The sequence below is a fragment of the Pleurodeles waltl genome, chromosome 3_1 (assembly GCF_031143425.1).
Source record: "Pleurodeles waltl isolate 20211129_DDA chromosome 3_1, aPleWal1.hap1.20221129, whole genome shotgun sequence".
NCBI lineage: Eukaryota > Metazoa > Chordata > Amphibia > Caudata > Salamandridae > Pleurodeles > Pleurodeles waltl.
In genome coordinates this window covers 1441929066-1441953061 of record NC_090440.1, presented here as the reverse complement: position 1 = coordinate 1441953061, position 23996 = coordinate 1441929066, and positions in this window count along the sequence as shown.

The window sequence follows — 23996 nt, the reverse complement described above, 5'->3', positions numbered from 1 at the left end:
GAGGTGCAAGTTTTCTCTAACCACTCATTTAGCTGCTGTACTGAAAAACCCTGCAGTGAAATGTTCCCTACATGTATCATTGGAGAATGTGAGGTATTCGTACTCATAGTCTGGGGAGTCAAGACTCCCAACCCTGCTTGACGCATCACTTCGAGAGATGCTCCTACTGGACTAAGGTCCATCAAGGGTCTCGATTGTTCATATACTTGTTCTCCCAGGGCCATTATCTGTGGAGTTCTCATAGGCCCTCCTCTTATCGCTTCCTGAGTCATAACTCCCTGTTCACACGTCCCTGTTTTATACTGTGCATACAACGGCACCGGGGGACCAACAGTAATAGGTAGTGATATAGCGGCCGGTGTTTGACCTGACCCTATGCTTCTTGGAGCTGCAACACCATAGGTCTGCTCCAGTGTACCCGGTACAGGTACTAACGGTGGTCCTTCTACAGGGTTATACCCAGGTATCAGCTATGGCGGTTGCGACACTAGCTTCGGAGTCGACCGAATCTGTACTAACCTTGGCTTTGTATATATCGGGTCTGGCGGCACTACCAAGTTCGTAGTAGTCTCCAGCACTGGGACATCAGGGTAAATTCTTTTTATCTGCGGTGGAGGCTGCAACTGTATCGGCAAGTCTGGTGCTGTGGGTACACTGACACCATTCTGTATCGAGGTTGTATCGCTAGTCTGTACCGTATCAGTAACTCCCTTCTCCTGCGTCTGGTTCCCAGGATCCAAGCTAGTACTTGGAGCACTGTCACTCACCACATACGGTGCCGGACGATCATGTAACAATCTATCCATGAATTCCTCATCATCTGAATCATCTTCCTCTTCCCAGGACCTTTTATTCTCTTTAGTTTTGCCTGAATCTTTATCGGTTTTGCAGGAGGCTTTCCTCCCCTGTGTCTCTTCTCCCTGTGTTATTGCTGGGAATAACTTCAACCCATCTACAATTCCCCGTCTCCACATTTTGCTCTCATTCTCCCAACTAGCTTCTGCATAGGATTTTTCCACCCTTTTCAGTCTTCTCTGAAACCTTTCTTGTCTATGTTTAATAGCCATCAAGTCCCAGATTGCCAAAGCCTCGTATTGTGCCGGTCTCGGAAGTGGTTTCTGCGTACTTAACATACACCTCAAATTTTCTAGCACCTTTGGATTAAATGTCCCATGTTCTGGAAACGCTAGACACCCCTCTTTCTCTGTTAATTTGCGCCATTGTTTCATCCACAAACAAGGTGCAACACCCTTTTCTTCCATAACTGTATAAGCTGGAGTACCCTCAGGTGGTGTAGGTTCCCCATCGGTTGCAACAATATATACATCTCCTTTTAAAGCGCTTTTGAATGCCTTGACAAAATTCATTTTTGCAATTCTTTATTTCGTATTTAATAAAAAAAAATGGCTTAGTTCCCAGGACGCTCTTCACCTGCCTTTCTCAACCTATTGCCTCTCACGGACCGCAACCAATCCGTGCGCGACCCCTCTCGAAATCTGACCTATCTCAGCGCGGCACCACTGACGTCACACTCACACATATCGCAGCTGACAAAGTCTTGCGGCTCGTCCGCTCTTCGCTGACCACTTCCAACTCATACAAACTAATGCGAATTATTGCGAGCACCTTAAAATGACAACACAAATCTGTCGGTTTACTACAGGAAGGGTAACACATTCGCTTCAGAACTTTACAGAGATTTCACTTGAAGCCTCGGCCGCTACTCTCTCCTTCTCAATTCCTGCATACGCAAGCAGAATTCGACCTGCAAATCCTACTCTCGACTTGTCAATGACTCCTTCTAGTGCACTTTAGAATTTGTCAAATCTCCATCGAAGGTTTCACACATACATCTTAACTCAAACTCGACCTGTCAACCACGCCCGATTGACCTATTAAACCGCACAGATCACAACATAAACCACATTTATCATCATACTCCGGAGTCTTAGACCTCAACAGGTCCGTACACAACAACCAACCATGTGGATAATTTTGAGCAATAAGCGCTACATTCACATGAAGTACGCCGACTTCCCTGCTATCATACTGTGGAGTACACCCACTCCTGCTAAACAACACTTAATTTGGCCTAAATATACGCAAATTTTCACAACCACCTGCAAGATGCATAAGCTTAGGTAAGCGCAAAGACCCTAACCACACATACTATGGCGCCGAGAGCATTCCCAACTCATTTAGGCAGGCTCCGAGATCCCGGGAAAGCCATGGCGAACCTAGCAATTCATCATCTCTCCAAATTGCATTATCACAGAAAAACAAATTAAACAATGAAACTCCGTCCTAGGGCCCCCAAGGGCCAAACCGTCGCTCTGCTACCAGAACTGTTAACGCGTCAGTCTATGTTGATTTATACACATCAGGACTCGTTTTAGGTCGATGAATCTTTGGACCCAGTGGTGAGACACCATAAGACGAGACAACTGATCAATACATCAAACCATATGTCAATAATATTGTTAACATATATCACCACAATATATTTCACTTTAGACATTAATAATTCTTCGACGCAACCATGACCTTTCAGTCATGAATAACCACACCTTATTGAAGTTTTGTGAATTTTATTCCCTATTGATTACAATCTAATAGCAAATGTATTAATCTCAAAACCAAAAAGCAAAGAACATTATCACAAAGCGGCAACTATGGTAAGTTTTCATCAATGCAAGATTACAAATACAAGATAATCATATGAAGATAACAAATCAGAATACAGAGAAGGTATTAGTTCAGCATAGCACCATGTCAGTCACGTCAGTTACGTCAGTCAAGATGAATTGCCTCATCTAACCACAATTAGCATCAGCATGTTGGGCTTCATGCAAAACAATTTAGAACATCAATTTGGAAAACGTCTAACTAAGGTCTCTAATCAAAACACACACAGCAGTTGGTACCTAGAAAGGAAAGGCAGAATAAATGAATTTCCATTAGCAACGATATAATTACCCTCCTCAGAATAGATCAGCATACAGGGTCAGTCTTCGTCTTCAGGACATCAGTCAAATCGCCGTCAGTCTATCTAAGCTAAGAGCCGGGGACACCTCCCTCATAAGGAAGAAAGTGTAATGGGGCAGTCTATGGGCGAGGATGGTTTTGTCTAAGTCTCAGATCACCAAATAGCGTGACAGAGTTTCTGGATGCAATCGGTATCATTCCCTACCTAATGCCCTTTGTCTCTTGTGTCATGAGTTTTTATCCCTTTTTCGAAATACATTCCCCCAAAATCTTATTGGTCAGTCACTACACCCCACTATCTGTAACCTATCAAATTATACATTAAGTAATGCATTTGTCATTTTGTGATATCTCGTAACACTTTGATTGGTCTTCATAATTGACGTTTTTCGTAGGTGGCATATCCGGGGTTACTTCATTTTCTGGCACACACTTCGGGTCAAGAGTTCTCTTCTCTGCGATTTAATGTCCTTGAAAGTGTCCATGTTTATTGTGAAGTCCATAAATTTTATACTAAAGCTACTAGCATGCGGATGAGAGAATTTAGCATTGTTGCAAATAGGTGAAGAAAAGGACAATTTCTGGTTCATGGCCTTTGCTAATCAGTACACTGGAGAAACAGAAAAATACGCTTTAATATGAGATCTACACAGCCAGTTTTCGACTCACGCTAACTTAAGGCTTATGGATTCTAATAAATGCAGTCTTCGTACGTGTTAACATATTCAATGAATCATAATACAGACAATTATTGCTTACAGTCGACATTAGTTTATGCATGTGAAAAAGTCTCACGTTTAAAATACGTTTCAATGAATAATATTATTAGTGCAGCATTGTTAATTATAAGCATTTCACATCTAATAGGTAATATTTAAACTACGCTCTCTCAGTAGCACAGCTTTAAACAAGCTTAATCTGAGCCTCCGGGCCTGACGTAGAATAAACAAAATTCTAGCTTGCACAGTAATCATTTTCAGTTCTATTAAGGACCTGGAGGCGAAGATTATCCCACCCTGATTGGATTATGGTCTAAGTACCTACATATGATATAAGTATATTCCTTAAATATTTCATCTGTGTTGCTGTATTGAATTTACCACCCTGTACATGACTTTTATTGCTTATATTAACCAGCTGTATGGTTATTATGGCTTGTGATCTCTACTTTTCACAGGGAAAGAACAGAAACGCACTTGAGGTGAGCTGATTCTCAGCAAGATGCTTGTGCAGATGCCTTCAGGGACGATGCATCTAACTGCATTGAAAGTAGCTGTGGTTTTGTTATCTTCAGTTGGAAGAATGGGAGAAGTTTTGTGTTCTGTTGGAAATAGTTAGTTCTGGACAGTTTGGTACTCCTTACAATTTCAGCTCTGTTGCAAAGAAAGAGGGTTTTAAAATGGAGGTGCTGGTTCTTATAAGTGGATGTTGATACTGATTGGAGCATGTGATTACTGATGGACTAGAGATTTATGGGACATTTAGGGGGGCCAGGGCAAAAATGACAGAAGCACCGCGAACAGGCTGGCGGTGCTTCCTGGCCTATTACGACCGCGCGGTAGCGCTGCGGTCGCACCGCCGGGGCCGGCGGTTTCCCACCGTTTTAGCCCCGGCGGTGATAATCCGCCAGGGCAGCGCTGCAAGCAGCGCTGCCCTGGGGATTATGACACCCCTACCGCCAGGAAGAGGCTGGCGGTAAGGGGTGTCCTGGGGCCCCTGGGGGCCCCTGCACTGACCATGCCACTGGCATGGGCAGTGCAGGGGCCCCCTAACAGGGCCCCGGCAGCTTTTCACTGTCTGCATAGCAGACAGTGAAAAGCGCGACAGGTGCAACTGCCCCCTTCGCACGGCCGCAACACTGCCGGCTCCATTAGTTGCCGGCTCCTATGTTGCGGCCTCATTCCCGCCGGCCCAGCGGGAATGTCATAATGGGGGCCGCAGGAGTGCGGCCGCATTGGCGGCCGCACGGCGGTTACCGCTTGGCCTATGTCGTAATTACCCCCTTAGTTTTTTCTTTTACAATGATGTTATTGGCTGCTGTATGTTGTACGCAGTTAAGAGAGAGAAGCATAATCCTTGCCTCTGTGTCCGAAATAAAATTGAAAATCCTTATCGTATAAGATAGAACATTTTTTTACTTCCAACAGGAACTGCCTGTCTGTTGATTCCCTTGTGTCCTACTGCAGCCCCCAAAAGCGTTCTAAAAAATAACTAGAGCACTAACAGTCTTACTTATGACAAACATGTGGCACACCTGAAGCCATCTTTATTGAATCAAACTAGTAAAATGTAAAAGTTTATTTTAGAATGGAACAGAATGAAGGGGTTCGTTTTGTCGTGGAAATTATGCTGCAGAAATAAAAATAAGGACACGTTTTAAGTGAGTTTTTAAATATCTTCCTCTTCTATATCATTAAAACATTCTGACATGTAGACTTAAACATGTACGTTCAACAACAGCAGCAGACTGCCAGTTAATTCTGTGTCAGGAACAGAGGCTTCAGATTATGGTTTGATTTTGTTTACTGCAAAAACCACAGCAGCCCGTACCATTCAAGGAAAACATGTACTACATTTCCCATGAACCAAGTCCAGCCTCTCCTTGACCCACTAGTCAGGTCCCATCCATCAGAATAAAACCCTAAGAATCCATAGTCCTTTCTCTCTTTTCTGCTGACACAACTTAAGATAAGTGCCACGTATTGTCTGATATCATCTATGCTCATTATTGTATTTTTTTTTAAAGGTAATGCGGCGCGACACGCAGACAGTGCTTATATGCCCCTGATGTGTCTATGATGGTGCCTCCCTCCACCAGATTTTAACCGGCCACGGTGATTCCTTCGCTTACGTAGCACCTGAAGCCCCCCACCCCAAGATTATAAGTCCTCTACTTAACTCTACAGTTTCTCTCCTCTGCAGTTCTGCTGTGCCTTCGGCATTATGGCTCAGCATTATAATGAAGAGGACCTGTATTGGGAGTATGTTGAGGCGCCTTACGATCAACATATGGAGGAGCGCTTAGTAGAGGCTTTAGATTGTCCATGTGCAAGATTCAGTTAATAAAGCTCTGACAAGAGCACTTCGGTCCTTTGCCAAGCCTATCTTTAATTTTAGCAGAAGGAAATTTGGTGCAGGTTCAGGGAATCCCCCCCGCACACTCCCCGGTGGAGGTAAATAATTCAGAGTCTGGCCCCTCTCCCGGGGTGACGTCCTCTATCCTGCAAGGAAAGAACTTGCATTTCAGTCCAGACAAGATGATTCATCTCACATCCGCAGTATAGGTTCTGTGCCAAGAGGTGGCGGAGTATGTTTAATCGTGTTTGAGGAAAGGGTTTGAAAGTGCCCTAGACCTTCCATGCCTTGTAAAGTGTCCAGCACCCCAGAACTCGACCCCAATATGGTGACCTTCCCCCAAAAAATACGCCAAGGACCCAAAGAAGGGTATTGATAGAGCCTGGCGAGGGTGTCAGGATAAGTTCCTTGATATATCTGGACCATTCACTAGAATTCTTGATCAGGTGGTGCAAGCGAAAGACTCCAGTTCCATGGTGGATCCGGATACCTTGTTGGAATGGTCGCAGTGAGCCATTTGCCTCCTTGGCAACATCAACTGCGCCGTTTCCATGGAGAGATGTAAATCACTGCTCATCCTCATCAATCCTAAACTTGCCGAGTTGGCTCCCTCTGAGGCAGGTCAGTTGGCGAATGGTCTTTGATTTGGAGACAAGTTTGATAAAGATTTAGGTAAATATGTGGCCACATTTTCGGCTTTGGATTAAGCCCAAACATCCATCAATAAAGTCTATAACAGTGGCCTTTTTGCCTGGGCAGGGGGCTACAGAGGTTGTGCGCCAGGCTGTATCTCCTATCGGACCTCCTCCAGGGGCTACTTCACTGGCAGGGGAAGAGGAACGTCCAATTACGCTTGCTTCAGCAATTCCTACCCCTCCTGCTACAGAGGAGGTAGAGGCCATTTCCACAGGAACAATGCCAGAGGAGGACAATCCACCCAAGACGCCTCTTATTTAGGTAACAATCATCCCTTCTGTGGGGATCTCTCTGGGGGGCAGAGTGAATATACTTTTGCTCAATTGGCAGCTGAATACACAGGATGCTTGGATCTTGGAAACAGTGCATGGGTATCATCTGGAGTTTTATGCATTTCCAATCCAGGAGTCCCCTCTCTTCCCTCTCAGTTTTTCCCAACAAGAGAGTCTCTTTATTGATCAGGAGATTGCAGCTCTTCTACAAAAGGGAACCATAACTCAAGCTTGTCAGCATCCCAGAGGTTTTGTAAACACTATTTATCTTGTGCTCAACCTTCAGCAGTTCAACTCTTGAATTGTCTACAGACATTTCAAGACAGAGGGCATACAACTTTTAAGAGCTTTGTTAAAAGAGGGGGATTGGATGGTGGGGCTTCACCTAAAAGACAAGTATTTGACAATCCCAAATTTTGCACCTCATCAGAGATTCCTTCTGTTTTCCTGAAAAGCTAAGAATTTACAACTCTGCCATTCAGGCAATCTTCATCCTGTTGGTGTTTTTACCAAGTTGATGCGTCTGGTATTGCAAAGTCTCGGGTAGAACAGATTGTGTCTGATCGTCTATTTAGATGACATCCTCATCATGGCCCAACAACGTCAAACAGTGCTACTGCACCTCTCTTGGTACTTCAAGATTTAGGATTTGTTATAAACAGTGAGAAATCCCAACTGATTCCAACCCAAACCACAGACTTCTTGGGGTTTCAGACTGACTTGATTTCAGCCCAGCTCAAACTCCCTCTGACGAAGACACAGGCCATTAAGGAAAGAACTGAGGAAAGGATTGTCAGTCCCTTCAATTTCTTTGAGGGTCCTTGTCCGATTGGTGGGACTCCTAGCTTCTTCCATTCAGCCCATTTTTCCGGGCCCCCTCCACTATTGGGTACTTCACAGCCTGAAAATTCTGCATCTCCACAAAGGTCTCTCATATGCGGAGCAAATAATATTGTCTCAAGAAGCTAGGACAGAGCCCTCCTGGTGGCTGACTCATATTGATGCCTGGAACGGCAAGGCGACTTTTGCCTCTGCTGCAGAAGTGATCATGGAGTCTGATGGCAGTAGATGGGGCTGGGGTGCGAGGTGCAGTCCACTGGAGACAGGGGGCTGATTGTCCCAAGAGCAAGAGTAACTCAAATACTGTATCAACTGTTTGGAACTCCTTGTGGGTTCCTTTGTGGTGAAGGCTCTTTCCCCTCTCAAGACGAAATGTTGTATTCTTCTTCAGATGGTCAACTGTTCAGCGGTGACATACATCAACAAACTGGGGGGTACTCGATCCCATCTGTTGACGGAGATAGCCAAAGACCTTTGACATTTTTGCCTACAGCACCAAATGTCAGTGACAGTGGAGTACAGGTGTGGCAGAGTGAACATTCTAGCGCATTGGAATTCTTGCTTCCTTCACGACTCCAGTGATTGGATTTTTCATCCTTGCATATTCCACCTTTCAAACAATTTATGGGAATGATCTATTTGCATCCTGACTGAATTCCCACCTTCCTTGCTTTTACAGCTGAAGACTGGATCCATTTGCGGTGAGTTTGGTTGCCTTCCTTCAGTCTTAGTCGGGGGGACTGATGTATGCAATCCTCCTCTTTGTGATGATTCACAGAGTTCTCTCCCAAGTTCGTTGACAAGTGGCAGCGGTAGTTCTGGTAACCCCTTGTTGGAAAGCACAGTCTTACTACCCTCCGGCAATGGCTTTGAGCTGTGCACCCCGGCTTTGGCTACTTTCTACTCCAGACCTCCTCCTGGACCCGATGGGCCTTCCTGATCCCATAGTCTTGGAGGACCGCTTGTCTTTCATGGCATGTAGACTTTCAGGAAGCATTGGCAAATGCTAGGCATTTCAGACCAAGATAAGTTACTCCTCTCCCTATCTTTGGCTTCCAGTACTCATAATGGGAATGCAATAGAAACAATGGGTTGATTAGTACAGTCAACGGAGTATGAATCCATTGGGGACCACAGTGCAGATGATGGTTAATTTTGTTAATTTTTTTATCCCATCTTGCAGCTGAAGGACTGACTTAAAAGACAGTCAGTAACTTTCAAACAGCCATTTTGGCGGTTCATCACTAAATTGACAGTAAACCGGTAGGAAAACATCCCTTGATTTGCATATTACTTCAGAGATTCAGGATTGTGCGTCCCGACTCCCAAGTATTCAGTTCTATGGGATGTTGATGCAGTTCTAAAAATTTTACTTGCTTGGCCTGCCAATGACGATCTCTCTAGAAAGAAGCTTTCTGCCAAACTGACTCTCTCTGTTAAGTTTCTTGTTAAAGAGTTTCTGATCTCAAGGCACTGTATACAGCAGGTAGAGTATTTATTCCTAAGGGAGTATCTTTTCATATTTCTAAATATACCAAAACCAACTCTAAATGTACAAGTTAACCAGCTTTTCAGAGGAAACCAATATTGTGTGTGGTTAAATGTATTAAGATTTATGAAGATGTTACAAGTGAATTACCCAGAGACCATGCAGGTCAATTATTGGTAAAACCATTAGGTCCTGTTTCATCAGCAACATTAGCCCGCTGGATCAAATGGCTTTTGAGAGAAGCAGCAGTTGATACTGCTATATTTGGAGCCTATTTGGTAAGGGAAACCATAGCTTTCAACGCATTTTCTTCAGGTTCAAAGTTAGAGGACATCATGGTGGCTGTCGATTGGTCCTCTGATTAAACATTTAATTTATTTTATCATAAACCTATAGTGGATGTGGCATGTGGTGTGGTGGCACAGCTTTGAACAAGCTTATTATGAAGCCTCCATTCCTGACATAGAATCAAAAGTGTTCTAGCATTCCAGTCACAAATTTTCAATTCTATTAAGGATAAGGCGGCAAGGATTATCCCACCCATTACCATTTTGACATATATATGTATGTTTTAAGTGAAATATACCAATGTTCTGTATTCCACCCGATGTACTTTTGTGTACAGGTCAATATGTGGGTGTGCCAGGGCACAGGATTTGACGGAACTCAGGCCGATCTCTGAGTCCCCCAGGGGGACTCCAAAGAACCTACTACTTGTAGGTACGCCAAAACGTGATGACATGGTAGGGAGTCCCAGTTGGAGAACGGACGCCCAAGGACGACCGGACGACAAAGAAGAAGACAAGCGGAGTGTTCGGAGGAGATCTGAAGAGCCAAGAACCAGCTGCAGAGAAGCGGAGAGCGGAGAAGCCAGCCACGTTCCATGAGGGACATGGCTCTTGCAGGTACGGGACCGCGTATGCAGTCCATTTGCAAAATTGATTTAGTAGGTCGGGAGAGAGAAGGGAGGAGGGCTGGTCACCATGGAGCAGTGCACGTCAAGAGACAAGCAGGGCAAAGCCCTCGTAGAGAAAACCGACAACCAGGACACCTTTAAGTTTTTTTATTTTTTTTAGCACTGGTATTTTCTTGTGTATTTTGTTTGTGCACAGAGTCAATACACATTTAAAAAAAGCAGCAGAACAGAGGGATGTGGCTCTTCCAACTTCCTGGGCAGCACATTTCTTCCTCGAGTGTGGCACGGCAACGAAGTTACTTCCGGTCTTCCCCTCTCCACTGTACTCACACCCAATCTGAGTGCATAAAAGGGATAAACACAAAACAAACAGAAGCAGATAATAACAATATGAACACTTACCTGAAAGAGGCTTCTTGTTTTGTTTTGTCCCCTTCTCTCACTGGCCACGTGGAACTGAACAAACGTCGAAGCATCGTTGACCTGTCACGATTCACCCTGGGCTTACCGTCGAGGTTGGAGAGAGGTGGTGAGCGGCCCCGGTTCCTGCAAGTCCTGCTCTGGCCGAGGTTGGGGCGACCCCTTCTGGTAGCCACGGTGCTGTTTGACAATAGTAAGCCACTACAGTCCGTGCCCTCCAGAAGGAGTCCCAGAGGAAAAACCCCCAAAAGGGTAAAAAAAATCCTACAGGAACTCCCTGAAACAGAAGGAGGACACAAGGACGTTAGGACTTGAGATTTTGGAATTCAGGAATTCTGGAGACGGAAGACAGATCAAGAACAACTGGCGCCACAAGAGGAAACCAGCCGGATCGTGACTACCACCACAGGAGTGTTGCAACGCAATGAGAAGAAAGATAGATTCCCCTTATATACCCCTAGACAGGAAGTGGAAAACAGGAAGTAGTAAAACCACCATCTTGGTTTGGGGAAAAGATCATAACTAGAATAGAAAACATGCTCCAAAGAAAAGAGAACCAATGCATGCAGGGAAGATAGGAAGTGAACAGCATGCTGGGAAGGGGAAAAGCATGCATAAAAATGAGACATGTGCAGGCATACGGTGGTGGCAAGGAGGGTTTCCCGGGAACCCCTGATGGGTCTTAATTAAGTAAAAAGCGCTGCGCACGCTGAGCGCAGCAAGGATCGAGACCCGACTCGGGGTCTCCTATCCTGCCACGCCTTCCCTGGAACTGGCAGCCGGAGAAATGGGCCACGGCGTGTGCCGCGACCCTGAAGCCGAGCTGCGGCTTTCCCCGCGGTCTGCCTGCGGGCTGCTGCGTTCCCAGCATATTGCGCTGCTGCGGCCCTTGCACGCTGCCGCGGCACAACATGACCTGTGGAAACCAACAGAGAAGAGATTATCGGGGGATGGAAAAACGAGACTTGGAAAAAAAAAACCTATACTTATAGAGGACTCTGAGAAAGACCTAAAAATCTTTAGAAAAATAAAAAAGCCAAACTGTTAGCACATTTTCTAGCATATCGCTTTTATATACGGAAGAGAAGTGCTAAAACCTCCCTCCGTATTCTGTTACAGTGGGATATTACAATGATTTTTATTTTTCAACATCAGAGGTCAAAACAACATAGAAGTTCGAAGTCAATTGCATGAAATTAAGTAGAATGCGAGATGGCGTCCAGTCATGGAGATATGAAGCCCTAGTTTCAGGAGAGGCAGTTAACTGTGCAGGTTTGGGTGTGGATTAGACAATCCCAGAGGATGAAAGTTGTAGATTCAGATGCTAAAACAGCATACAAGGTTCTAGATCTTTTGCTTGAGGTTAAAGAGAATGCAAGGAGGTGTCCAGACATGGTCGACTGAAGCCTGAGGTTTCAAGAGAAGCAATTAACTGAGTTGGTTTGAATGTGGATGAGACAACCCTGGCGGATGAAGTTGAAGGGTCTCTGACTGGACTATGGTCTAGTTTTCATGGTTATCAGTTGCTGGTAAGTTGGTTCTAAATGACACAGGGTTCTATTTCGCAAAGAAAGACTAAGGACTATGGACTCTTAGGGTTTTATACAGATGAATGGGACCTGATTGGTTGGTCAAGGAGAGGGTGGACTTGGTGCATGAGAAATGTAATACTTGTTTTCTGAATTTTATTGACTGCTTTGTTTTTTTGCAGTAAACGAATGAGAAGCATAATCCTCGCCTCTTTGTCCTTAAGAGAGCTGAAAATTCTTGACGTAAATGCTAAAAAATATTTTACTCCCTGGTGATCAGCAGTTTAATCCATTGTTGTAATGACCAACTAGAGTGCTAACATTCTGAATTTATGCCAAATGTGTAGCACATCTGAATGCCATCTTGATGGAATCTAAGTGGAAAACTAAAAGCATTTTCAACTGAGGCTATTGGAGTAAATGAGGAGATTAGGGAGCTTCATAACAAATGCCTCACAAGATGGTCACCAGAGAAAAGAGATCCCAGATGTGGCACAAATATCACGAAAATGTAGCCCAATTGTAGCCCAATGACGAAAGTGTGCAAAACACTCAATTCTTTTGCTTATTGCAGTTTTATGTAGCTCAAACTTGACCCGAAGGTTTTGGAGTGCTTTACATGAGCATCCGTTACATTACACAAGGACAGATTCATTTAAGGCTTTAGACAGGGGGATATTAAGAGATTTGCCCAGAATCACAGGATGTCGAGCTGATGCTGAAACTCAAACCTCGTTCCCCAGTTGCTAAGTCTGCTGCTCTGGCCATAACACCACATTCTCTTCCCTAAGTGAAACATTCTGTCCCCTAAGTGTAACATACAATCAAGTTATAAATTGGGTAAAAAATATCAAGCAAGCAAATAATTTAAAATTGCTTTTTCGCTGTTTGAGAAGTCAGAAAATATGTCTTCATTTCGTTTTTTAGAGCACTAACCATAATTTCTGTGGAAATAAAAAAGCCTCATTAATGTGTTTTTTTTTTTTTAAAGGAAATGCTTTATGTATACAATTTTGGTTACGTCAAGATGACATCAGGCGTGCCACACTTTTGTAATGAATATTGAATGTTAGCAATCTAGTTGTTTATTAGAATACTGTGGGGTGGCAGAGGTCAGGGGCATGGACTCAGATAAGTGAGGGTAGGGAGGAGGGTGCAAAGGCAACAAGTTGACAGGTGCAGTGGCAGCACAATGGACCATGGAGGGCAGGGGGAAGGGGAGCAAGGCCAAGAAACCAACCATGCAGAACAGGCAAGACAGGCTGTGGCAATATAACAGACCATTGAGAGCAGAAGGGAGAGGCAGTGGCAGTACAGCCTTACATGCCAACAGACCCAATTCAGGCAGGAGACTCCCAATGTTTTTAAGCCATCAGCCCATGCAGGGCAGGGGGGGGCTGGTGCATGGACTCGGACAACAGAAAGTAGGAAGGAGGTGGATGGGGCAGTAAGCTAACTGTTCAGGGCAGTGGAGGTGTTCAGACACCTGGAAGCACACTTGACTCCTTTGTGATGCTGGTCCGTGAAGAGCTTCCGACAGAAGCAGGAAACAGGAAGCTCAGCAGTTCCCGCTGATGCTGAGGAGCGAGCAGAGATGCCGAAGAGACGAAGGTGGGAGTTTCCTTGTGGGAACCTCTGCAGTGTGTTGCCCGCAGCTTTGTGGGCAGACCAGGAAGCGGTAAGCTCCGCAGTTCACACCGATGCTGTGGAGACGAAGCACAGCAGAGCGGAGACGCTGAGGAGCTTCCTCTGCAGCTGTGCGAGTCGTGCTGGTGATTTGGAGGCTAGATGGGCTGCCATGCTCAGCGGTGTACATGGTTTAAAATGCCACCCCCGCTTTAGCGGTAAGGTGGTTTATCGGGTCGCCTAATAGGCAGCCTGTTGTCAGTAATCAAAGGGCTAAACGTGGGGCTAGTTGGCGCTTCCCTTCGCTTCCCCTTCCGTGGCGCCTCCTCTGATCCTTTCACGGCATTTACTGACATTGGCACTCATACTGGCATTATAAGAGTTTTTCTAAAGTCACTGGGCATTATCTTCTGTTCTACTAAAATCTCCTGGAGTAGTCTGACCCAATCCCTCGGTCCAGCAATTTGCACCTTCTGAGGAGAGAAACGTAGAAAAGCGAGAGAGTCTGAGAGGGTTGGAGAGGAATAATTGGCCCGTGTCAGAGGAAAGTGGTTTGATAAAACCACTCTGTAATGCCTGGCTGTGCTCTTTTTGGTTAAGATCCTGGTCTGCGCTAAGGGAAGGAAAGAGGAACAAGGAACAAAGAAGGAAAAAGAAGAAGAGAGAAAGGGAGAGAAGACAAAGAGGGGTGGGCAAAAGTGTCCCATACTCCTGCTGTTTTTCATTGATAAGGATGACGGCTAAACGCTTTAGAAGGAGCAGGACCTTTTTGAGTCGTGCTTGTAAAAAGACTAAGTCAAATCCCTTAAGAAATGAGAGCATTCCTCACCTAAACACAAAAAGTTTAAATTCCATCCTGCCTTTTTTTCAAAAGGAGTCCCTTGGAGAATCAATTTAGAACAATTGTAATAACGTAGCAGTTGGCTGTGTTATTGACAGAGAGAAAGAGGAAGTCTCTTCCTCTTCGCGAGGGGTTTCGGAAACCCAAATGCTGCCCCAGGAAGATCAAATGTCTTCGACAGTGAATGTGACAGGCGTGGTGGGAATCAGAGCGGGAGTAGAGGATTTTACTCTTGGATTATGTCCATGGAACAAGAATCTCTCCTGATAATCATCTAAAGACTTATACGGACAGGAATCTCTGCCCTACTACACCAGATCTAAGGCTGTTTATAGGTACGCCTTCCAACCTCTCCCATTCTCCTCAAATAACTACCCTGGCACCAGATCTCATGTGCTCTTTGAATCTACCCAGCGGCTCCCCAGAGCAAAATATAATATTTTCAGAGTCTTTTACATGTCTCGAAAGAATCCTGTCCTCGATTTTGGTTCTGCTAGAAAAATCAGTTCCTAACTCTGATCATACACAAGATCTATTATTATCTATCATGAAAACCTTGTTAGATCAAAAGGACTCTAAACCAGGTCTTGATGGGAATTCAGGTAGGGCTGTTCAGGTTGATTTGCAAAGATTGGGGCGACAAGATCTTCAACCATTCTTATGTTCGTCAGCTCCCAGTGTGCCCATGACTTCTCCCACACAGTTTTTCTCCTCTGAAAAGGGTACACAGGTGGGAAAGACACAAATTCATCAGAATCCCTCAACCACTCAGGATCCTTCCATTCAAGAGAGCATTAATTATTCTCTGGAAAATCTTTTTTTCTAGTCCTATTCCCTTGAGTAACTTGACCCATATTAACCCAGAACCGGTTGCACCGGTTACACCAAAAGTTGAGACGAATCTCCTAGTCACCCCTTATCCCATTTTTTTATCTAAAATATCCCATGATTCACTGTCGGTGGAACATAAAGGACCAAGAAGTCTTCGGGGGAAAAAGGAAAGTCAAAAACAGTAAATAATAGTAAAGGGGCAAAACAGAGAAAAAGGAGAATCTCTAAAAAGAATCCAAGAAGGGTTAAGTTTGAGGTCAAGGATCAAAATGGATCCCCCTCTGAGAAAGAAGCACGCAAATCGGCCCTGAGGATGGGGAGATCGGCTGATCCCCCAATCTCAGGGGGTGAACAAGCCTCTATGACCCCCTGGGAAGTGCAACAGTCACCCCCGTCAGGCGGGAATCTATGTTCTGTCGCAAAATCCCCAGACATTTTCATCAGCAGTACAAATGCAAATACAGCGACAGCAAATTGTATTCCTGATTCTTATGAAGGAGGGGGCGAATATAGAATGGAGGAGGTACTTCAAGGAAGCATAAAGACTCCAGAATGTTTAGAGTTTTCTGCTTTATTTGATTCAAATTTGATCCTAAACCGCTCCATTCTAATTTCATGTCTTTCAGATATTGCTAAACTAAAATGTATTGATGGTTGTGATATTTTTCGTGTTTACCTTGAGCATAGTACAGGATTGATAAAGACAAAAAGCTGTTTTTTCTCTAAAACAGTTTTAAATTTGCTTTTAGTTAACTGTGAGCAGCTACAATGTATAGGTATAGATGTGGTTCCTGTATAGGCCAAGGAGGTTCTCCGTAACTGGATAGAGCCCCGTGGTTCCCATTGTGTGAATGGTACTAACTCGCATCAAAGCCCTGTTTACAATGTTTTCCCTCAGGAAAAAGTGAAAATCTCCATTGCTCACGGTGAAAGAGTGGTAAAGATTATGGAAGACGTCTTACTGCATCGTATAGGATCTAAAAAGGAAGATTGGAGTTGGTTGGCGTACGCTTTAATTAGCACTCTTAATTGCACCCGGGTAAGGGGTTCTCTCTCACAACCTTGTTACTAACCAGAGTTTCTCCATGGTGTCCTGGAATGTGGCAGGCTTAGGAAACAATTCAGAGAAACTAGACCTTATCTGTTCATTTCTTGCTGATGTAATCTGCATCCAGGAGACATGGAGCTTAGCAGACTTTACCTGTCCTGGGTATTTGGTCCTAAGTATAAAGGCACAGCCCTCTCAGAAAGGGTGGGCAAAATGAGGAATTGCCTTGTTATTAATGAATAAACTTAAATGTTAGTTCTCCCATACCCTCAAATTTATATCAGATTGTGAGAGTGTATCCAATTTTGGAGAATGGCAGAAAAATGTCCCTTTTAATACTTACCGCATGTATTCCTCCAGATAAGGAATTCGATAGAGAGCTATTGTCTATGCTTAATCAGATATTAGTAATCTGCTCTAATTCACATGAAAGTGTAGATTAATTATTAATATTGAGAGATTTAAACCGTAAAATCTCCTATCTATCTCTTTCCACCTTTGGGGATTTAGAGAGGGAATCCGCTTTAAATATTCCGCCAATAATATTTCCCACGAGAGTAAGGACAGATAAAAGGGGATACGTTCTATTGAAAGGCTTGCAAGTCTTATGTTGAATTATTCTAAATGGGCACTTTTGTTCTGATCATCCAGCAGCTTTTACACATAAATCCCCACAGAGTAGCTCAATAATTGATTATATGTTAGCCTCTTACAAATATTGCCCAATTAGTGGAAGATATGAGAGTCAAGAATACATCTTTTAGTGATCATAAAATTCTTATTCTCTCATTAAAAATGCAATTCTCCCCTATAGATTTCTGGAATTCTCTGGGTAAAGCCATTAGCTTTTGTGGGAAAACAGGCAGAATCTTTTGGACCCCAGCTAAAATGTCTTCTGTAAATACAATTCTTGAATCCATACTAAGTGATGGAAATAAATGGAGTGTGGATCCAATAAAATATTTTTCCAAATGTATTGAATATATAACCCAAAGTATTACGTGTCATTGTTCTAAGCCGCAACAGAAGAAAGTAAGGCAATCTATTTTATTATTAAATAGCAAAGAGTGATAAATCCCTGCCCATAAATTATCGTCAAATTGCACTATTGGATGCATCGAGCAACATATATGCAAAAAGTATTTTAGCACATTTAACTTCCTGGGTTGAGGATAATGAGATACGTCCCCTGGAACAAGCAGGTTTTAGAAAGGAACATGGTACTTTGGATAATATTTTATTGTTGCATACAATAAACGATAAATATGTGCAGAGAATGGGAGGAACAGTATATGCAGCATTCATAGATTTTTCCACAGCTTTCGAAAGAGTGGATAGAAAAATATTATGGAAAAAACGATATGAGCTGGGTGTTCCCCCAAACCTGCTACGACTGATTATAGCCTTGCACTCTTCAACTTGGTGTAAAATGTGTTAGGAGGAGAACAGGGATTGTCAGATAAATTTCCTACAAAAAACAGACTGAAGCAAGTCTGTTTGTTGGCACCATTGTTATTTTCCTTATAAATCTATGATCTGCCCAGTTTTTTGCAAAACGTGGATGGGTTTCCTCCTAAAATTAGAGGATATCCTCTGTCTTGCCTTCTATATGCAGATGATATTGTTGTGATCGATCGTACGCCAAAAGGTCTAAATCAGCGATTGGCGCCGTTACATCAATACTCAACACAGCATCATCTACAGATTAATCAATCTAAATCTCAAGTCTCATGTTTCCTTGGGTAAAAACTGGGTAAGAAAATGAATTTCTCCTGGTCCTTGGGCCAACATACGCTAGAGCGGGTTAAATCTTACTGTTTTGGGGGAAAATCTTTTCGTCCTTACTTAGTGACAAAGATCACATGCACAACAATGCCTCTAAGGCTCTATCCCAAGCACAAGGTTAAACTGCATTTTTTTACAGCGGTCGGCCAGCGTCATTTCCACCATTTATTAACGGTTTATCAAACTAACAGTCCAGATACTCTCTTGTATGCTCTAGAGGGCACTGAGATTTCTAAATGGAATTTTTTAGATAGGATGGAAGGGCAGATATTAAGGTACCTAGCATCCTGTAATAACTCAGTCTCAGTGGCAGCCTTAAGGCTTGAGTTTGGTATGAAGAAGTCTTTTTATTGGGCCTTGTGGCTGTGGGTAGGAGGGTGTATAGTTTAGCCCATAGTAAGGCATCTAACCTAAGAAATATAGTTTTTATAGAAAGTTTTAATAGAGTGAAAGAAAAATCTAAATGTTTTTAAAATTATAATTTAGCTTTACAATTGCTTGAGCTAAACCCAGACTTGATTCAATGTGCCCCACCCACTACTTTTAAAATTCTTTTAAAAGAAGTGTCTTGGCTGAAAAGTTCTTCCTTTGACCTTCAGTCCCCTGTAGTAATAAGAGGAGACTTACCAGGTTAACTGAATCAGTAACATTCAAACAATCTCAGCCCTATCTTGCCTGGAATCTCCCTCATGGGTTAAGGTGTTTATTTCTTCTGCTGGGACTAAATCGATTGCCTTTTAGAGGCCTTAACTCTAAATGGGATGGATCTGATAATAATTGTGATCTCTGTCAACAGGGCGTGCAGAATTGTAAACATGTATTATTTATTTGTCCGGCTCTTGCCCCGGCCAGGAAAAAATGGCTAAAACCCCTCTATTTGTATTTTAATATTCGCTTATCAGGAGAAGTTTTGGAAGCTCCATTTAATCCTCCAAATTAATTTTATTGTTTTAGGATCTTTAAATTTTTCAGTCTTTTCTAAATCTCTTCTGAGTGCTTTGGATTGATGATAAATATGAAAAATGAAAATGTATTCCTAGGGGCAGACTAGAGAGTTAAGATATGATCTCTTGATGTCTTGATTCACTTTTGCATTGTTTAGGGTAGTTCCTTTTGGATCATATTGACTCCTAATGTTATATAATTTGTCTTATTGCAGAAAATGTTATGGTATGTGAGGGTTCTCTACGAGAAGTCTCCCTAGAGAGTTTGTTGCACTGTTTGAGGCATTTTACGCTTTTTTCTTTTTTTTATTAATATTTTGTATTTACGTGGTTAATGTGAATAATTTGAACAATTTGATCAAGTTTAGATTCACTTCCACGCTATATTCTGAGGATTGTATTTATACAATGTTGACATTTTTGTATTTCCTTTGGAATTTTTTTAATGAGTGTTTTTTAGGCTGTTTTTTTGTCACTTCCGGTATTGGTTTTACATGTGGACCTCTTAGGAGTTCCAACTCATAAAATAAAATGAACTTGAAACTTGGCAGGGGAGAAGGGCAGTGGCAGAACAACAGCCACACAGGGCTGTAAGGAGGGAGGAGGGGCATAGACTTGGTCAATGAATGCCATGGAGGATGGGGGCAGGATCTGCAAGTTTGGGTGGGACAACACAATGCCATGCCAGGCCCAGCGTCCAACTCCCCCCGTGCATTGTGATAGACGTCTTCCTTAATGTTAAAAAGAACCCTAGAAATTCACTGAAAAAAACAAAGGTTACAGGGGAGTTATGGTTAGGAAATAAAATTTGAAAAATCTTAGTTCACTGAAGAAAACAAAGTTACAGGAACATTATAGTTAGGTTTAGATTTTACACACAGAACCATAAACATTAAGCTGTTAGAGTTATTTCAGGGAACTATAACTCATGCCCTAAGGTAACTATAACTCACACCTTTTCCATTCACTGCTAGTTACCCCGAATAGTACATCACTCATGAAATCTTCTGTGACATCATTGATAATGTCACTGTACCATTTGCAGTAAAATTACTGATGAGAAAACTGTGCATTTCCTCTTTGCTCATATCCTCTTTGGTGTGGCATACTTATATACCCAGGTAGTGGAGTGTGTTTGTGTGGATCCCATTTTAGTACCTTTCCGCCAATAGGATATGTCTGCGTGGTTGCAATAGGCTTAAGGGTCTCCCAGTATAGGTGTTAGATCAGCTGTTAGGGCTCTTACAACTAGTAGCATATCATCTGCATAAATATTGACAAGGTTGGATATGAAGTCGCCCAGGATTGTAAAAAAATTATTTTCAAATACTATTTGGACTTGCATGAATAGATCTGCTATGTAAACCAGGTGTCTTGTAGGTCAAAGTAATGTCACTCTTATAACGTGTCCATCGCTGTTGGCTATTTGAACTGTTATTAAAGAAATGTATTTAACAAAAACATATCATCTGCATACAGTGATATGGTTTGTGTTGTGTTTTACGTCTAGATCACCCACTCCACTCGTAATGTCTCATTTATGTGCTATGGTCTTCATCGAAGAATAAGGGTGACAATGGGCACCCCTGCCTTGGCCCAATTGCTTTTTAATAGGGGCAAAAAATGCCGACCAGTTTTTACACTGGCCATGGGGGCTGTATATAGCAGTCTGTTCCAGGAGAAAATTATTGTCCCCAGGTCAAAACACTACAGCAATATATATATATATATATATATATATATATATATATATATATATATATATTGTACAGTCTCAAATATCTCTTCAAGGTGTAGGGCCATGCATGCAGGGTTGGGTCAAACAGCAGTGGCAACTCCCTAGATTCTTAATATGCTGAGTCGTCTCAGATTGAGTGGGGTGTTTCTGTAAGGTACAAACCCATTTTGCTCTATGTGTATTAGCCCCGGAATCAAAGGAAGACTTCTGTCCACCATTATTTTACTAAAGGTTTTGTAGTCTGTGTTTAAAACGGACAGGGGTCTGTAAGATGCCCAGTCCATGGAGTCACTGACTAGCTTCAATATTGTGATGACCACTGCTTCCCTAGTCATCTCCAGCAAGCATTGTTGATGCTGGACTACATTGAACAGCTTCCGTAATTTGGAAGCTAGGATCGCTTGGAATGCAGCATAGATTTTGAACAGTAGGCCGCCCATACCCAGTATCTTCCCACTGGTCACTGCTTGGATTGCCTTTCTTATTTCTTGTTTTGTGATTTGGGCACTCAGATTTTGTCATTGCGCATAGTTAAGTTGAGGGAAAGTGATCCCATCAATGAACTGTTTGAAGGCCTCCTCTGCTTGGGACATAGTGTTGGTGTATAGTTTAACGTAATAGTCCCTAAATGCAGTGTTTGTCGCTTCTTGTGTGCAGAAATGTTCCCATTGTCATTACCTATGGCCAGTACTAGGGTGGGTGAAGGCTGTGCTTTGATTACCCATGTCAGGTGCCCTGCTCTGTCCTCTCTGCATATGTTAATTCAGTTTGGTGGGGGAGGAAGAGGTCAGTTGTTGGAGTTGATCTGTCAGGTCAGCATGCTTGTCCTTCTCTTGTTTAAGTTGCTGGTCCCATGAGAGATCTTCAATCTCAGCTATCTCCAGCATTCGAAGTTCTTGCTAAGATCAATTTTATTTCAGACATCCAATACTGTGATTTTGAAGCCACCCCACTGTATTATGGGTGAAGAGGCTGTACCATCCTTATCATTGTGTTAGGATTGTGTAGCCAAATAGAGATCACCTTTTATCACTGGGTCTTCCAACTACATAGGTTGTAGTTTCGGCGTTCGGGACGCAGGTATACAGCCCAATTGTAGTCCTCAATCAGGGATGTTTTAGTCCAAGAGGGTTTTACTGACGTACATCAGTGACTTATAGCAAGTCTAAGTGCATCAGTCATACTCTGATATTCAAGAATAAGTCACTTCTTGCACCACTTGTACTCAAAAGAAATCATTACATTCTAAACCTTTTGGGTATTTGCAGCCTGTGCATTTGGCACCTGAACCAGGGCATACAATTGCTTCTGGCTTTATAATAGATTTCCCACCCTCAGAAGGGTCTTAATATAGAATGGTTAGAGTTGATTTTTTTTGTTGATTTTTTTTTTAAGTAATTTTTCCATTCGTCTAAGGTACCCACCACTGAAGAAATAGCTCAGTGTTCATTGGCAGACATGTTTCATTTTGATGACTTCCTGCACGCAGTAACTTGTGTTAGAGGAAGCCAATCTCTTCCATGCTTTGAGAGAGCTCTTTGGAAGGCTCTAGAAATTGAACAAGCTCTTTATTTTGGTTTCTCCCCCAGTGTAAGTCCAAGAAATTCAAGAAATCTGTGATTCCTGAGTCTTTTGTGGTATTTTTTACATTTCAGATACATTGGAAAGATTATCCATCTAGCGAACACTGTTGTTAAAATGCTTCTTCAGTCCTGGTGCATTTGGTGGTCTGTTCCTGTTCCCGCCAGCACCTCTATAAATCCAGGGCTTCCGGAGGGGGTGTATCGTACTTCTGTGGATCTGTCTCACCAGAGGCGGTGACATGCTCACTGGGCCTCCCATTCATGGCAGAGAAGATGGCTTGTTTTACACCTTTGCACAATCATCAGTCTTCTTTCTTTCCACAGAGTCCGTGTTGACATGACTGCAGCCGCAGACAACTGGAGTGTTGAGCTGTGTGTGGAGTGCAGGCCAAAGGAAACAGCTTATTAATGGACGCATAAAGGAGAGAAACGATGTTAAGAATGAAGTCCTTCTTCCTACGTTGGCTAATTCTGGAAACCGTGATTCTCTTGGAGCAGTGGCCTTGACTATATTCCTATCAACATGGTTGCCTCCCTCGTATTGCCTAAATTTCCCAATCCAAGATTAGGGCAGACTTTTTCTATGGTGTCATTTCCTGCCTAACCCAAATATAAAGATACTTTAGACGAAAAAAAAAGCATCACAAAACATTTATTCGCGTCTTGGTTATTGCCCTGTTAAATCCTTTTTTCCTTACTGATTTTGGTTCCTTTTTCAGCATTAGGATTCTTGTTGATTTCTTTCTTATGCAAGACCTTTAAGCTCGGTTTCTCAACCATGATTCAAATGTGGTTTTGGTGTGCCTGCTTGTCAAGTCCTTTATCGTGGGTTGTTTTTAGTCAGGGACTATCAATTTTGTCAGAGTTTGTTTCTGCCTTTTGTGACTTTCCTTCTAACTGGAACTCTCTTGAGGAGATATTTAACACCTTTCAAACTTGTATTAAGTGCAGGGTGGCACCATGGCTTCCGAAAATGTCACGCATTGCTAATTTTCCAGGGGTCACATTGGTGTTTTTTGCTATTCTCAACTATGGTTATATTTCCTTTTTTGTTACCTACTGCAGATTTTCTCCTGCTTTTCGTAATTATTATCCATGTTTTAAAAGGGTTTTAATACCCTTTTATCAGGTTTTATTTAGTGTACCATTTGCATTTGTAACACTTGGAATAAATGATACATCACACCACTGCAGAATTCATTCAGTGCGCTTGTTTAGATATGATTATATTCATCAAAGTTCTCCACATGGTCGTCCGCCCTTTTAGGCTGCCTCATATCCATCTCAACTTTATCGGTACTCCTCTTGAACCTTTCCAGGGTCACATCTTGCCAATTCTGCCGTGTTTAAATAATAAATTTCCCAGGGTATTGCCTGT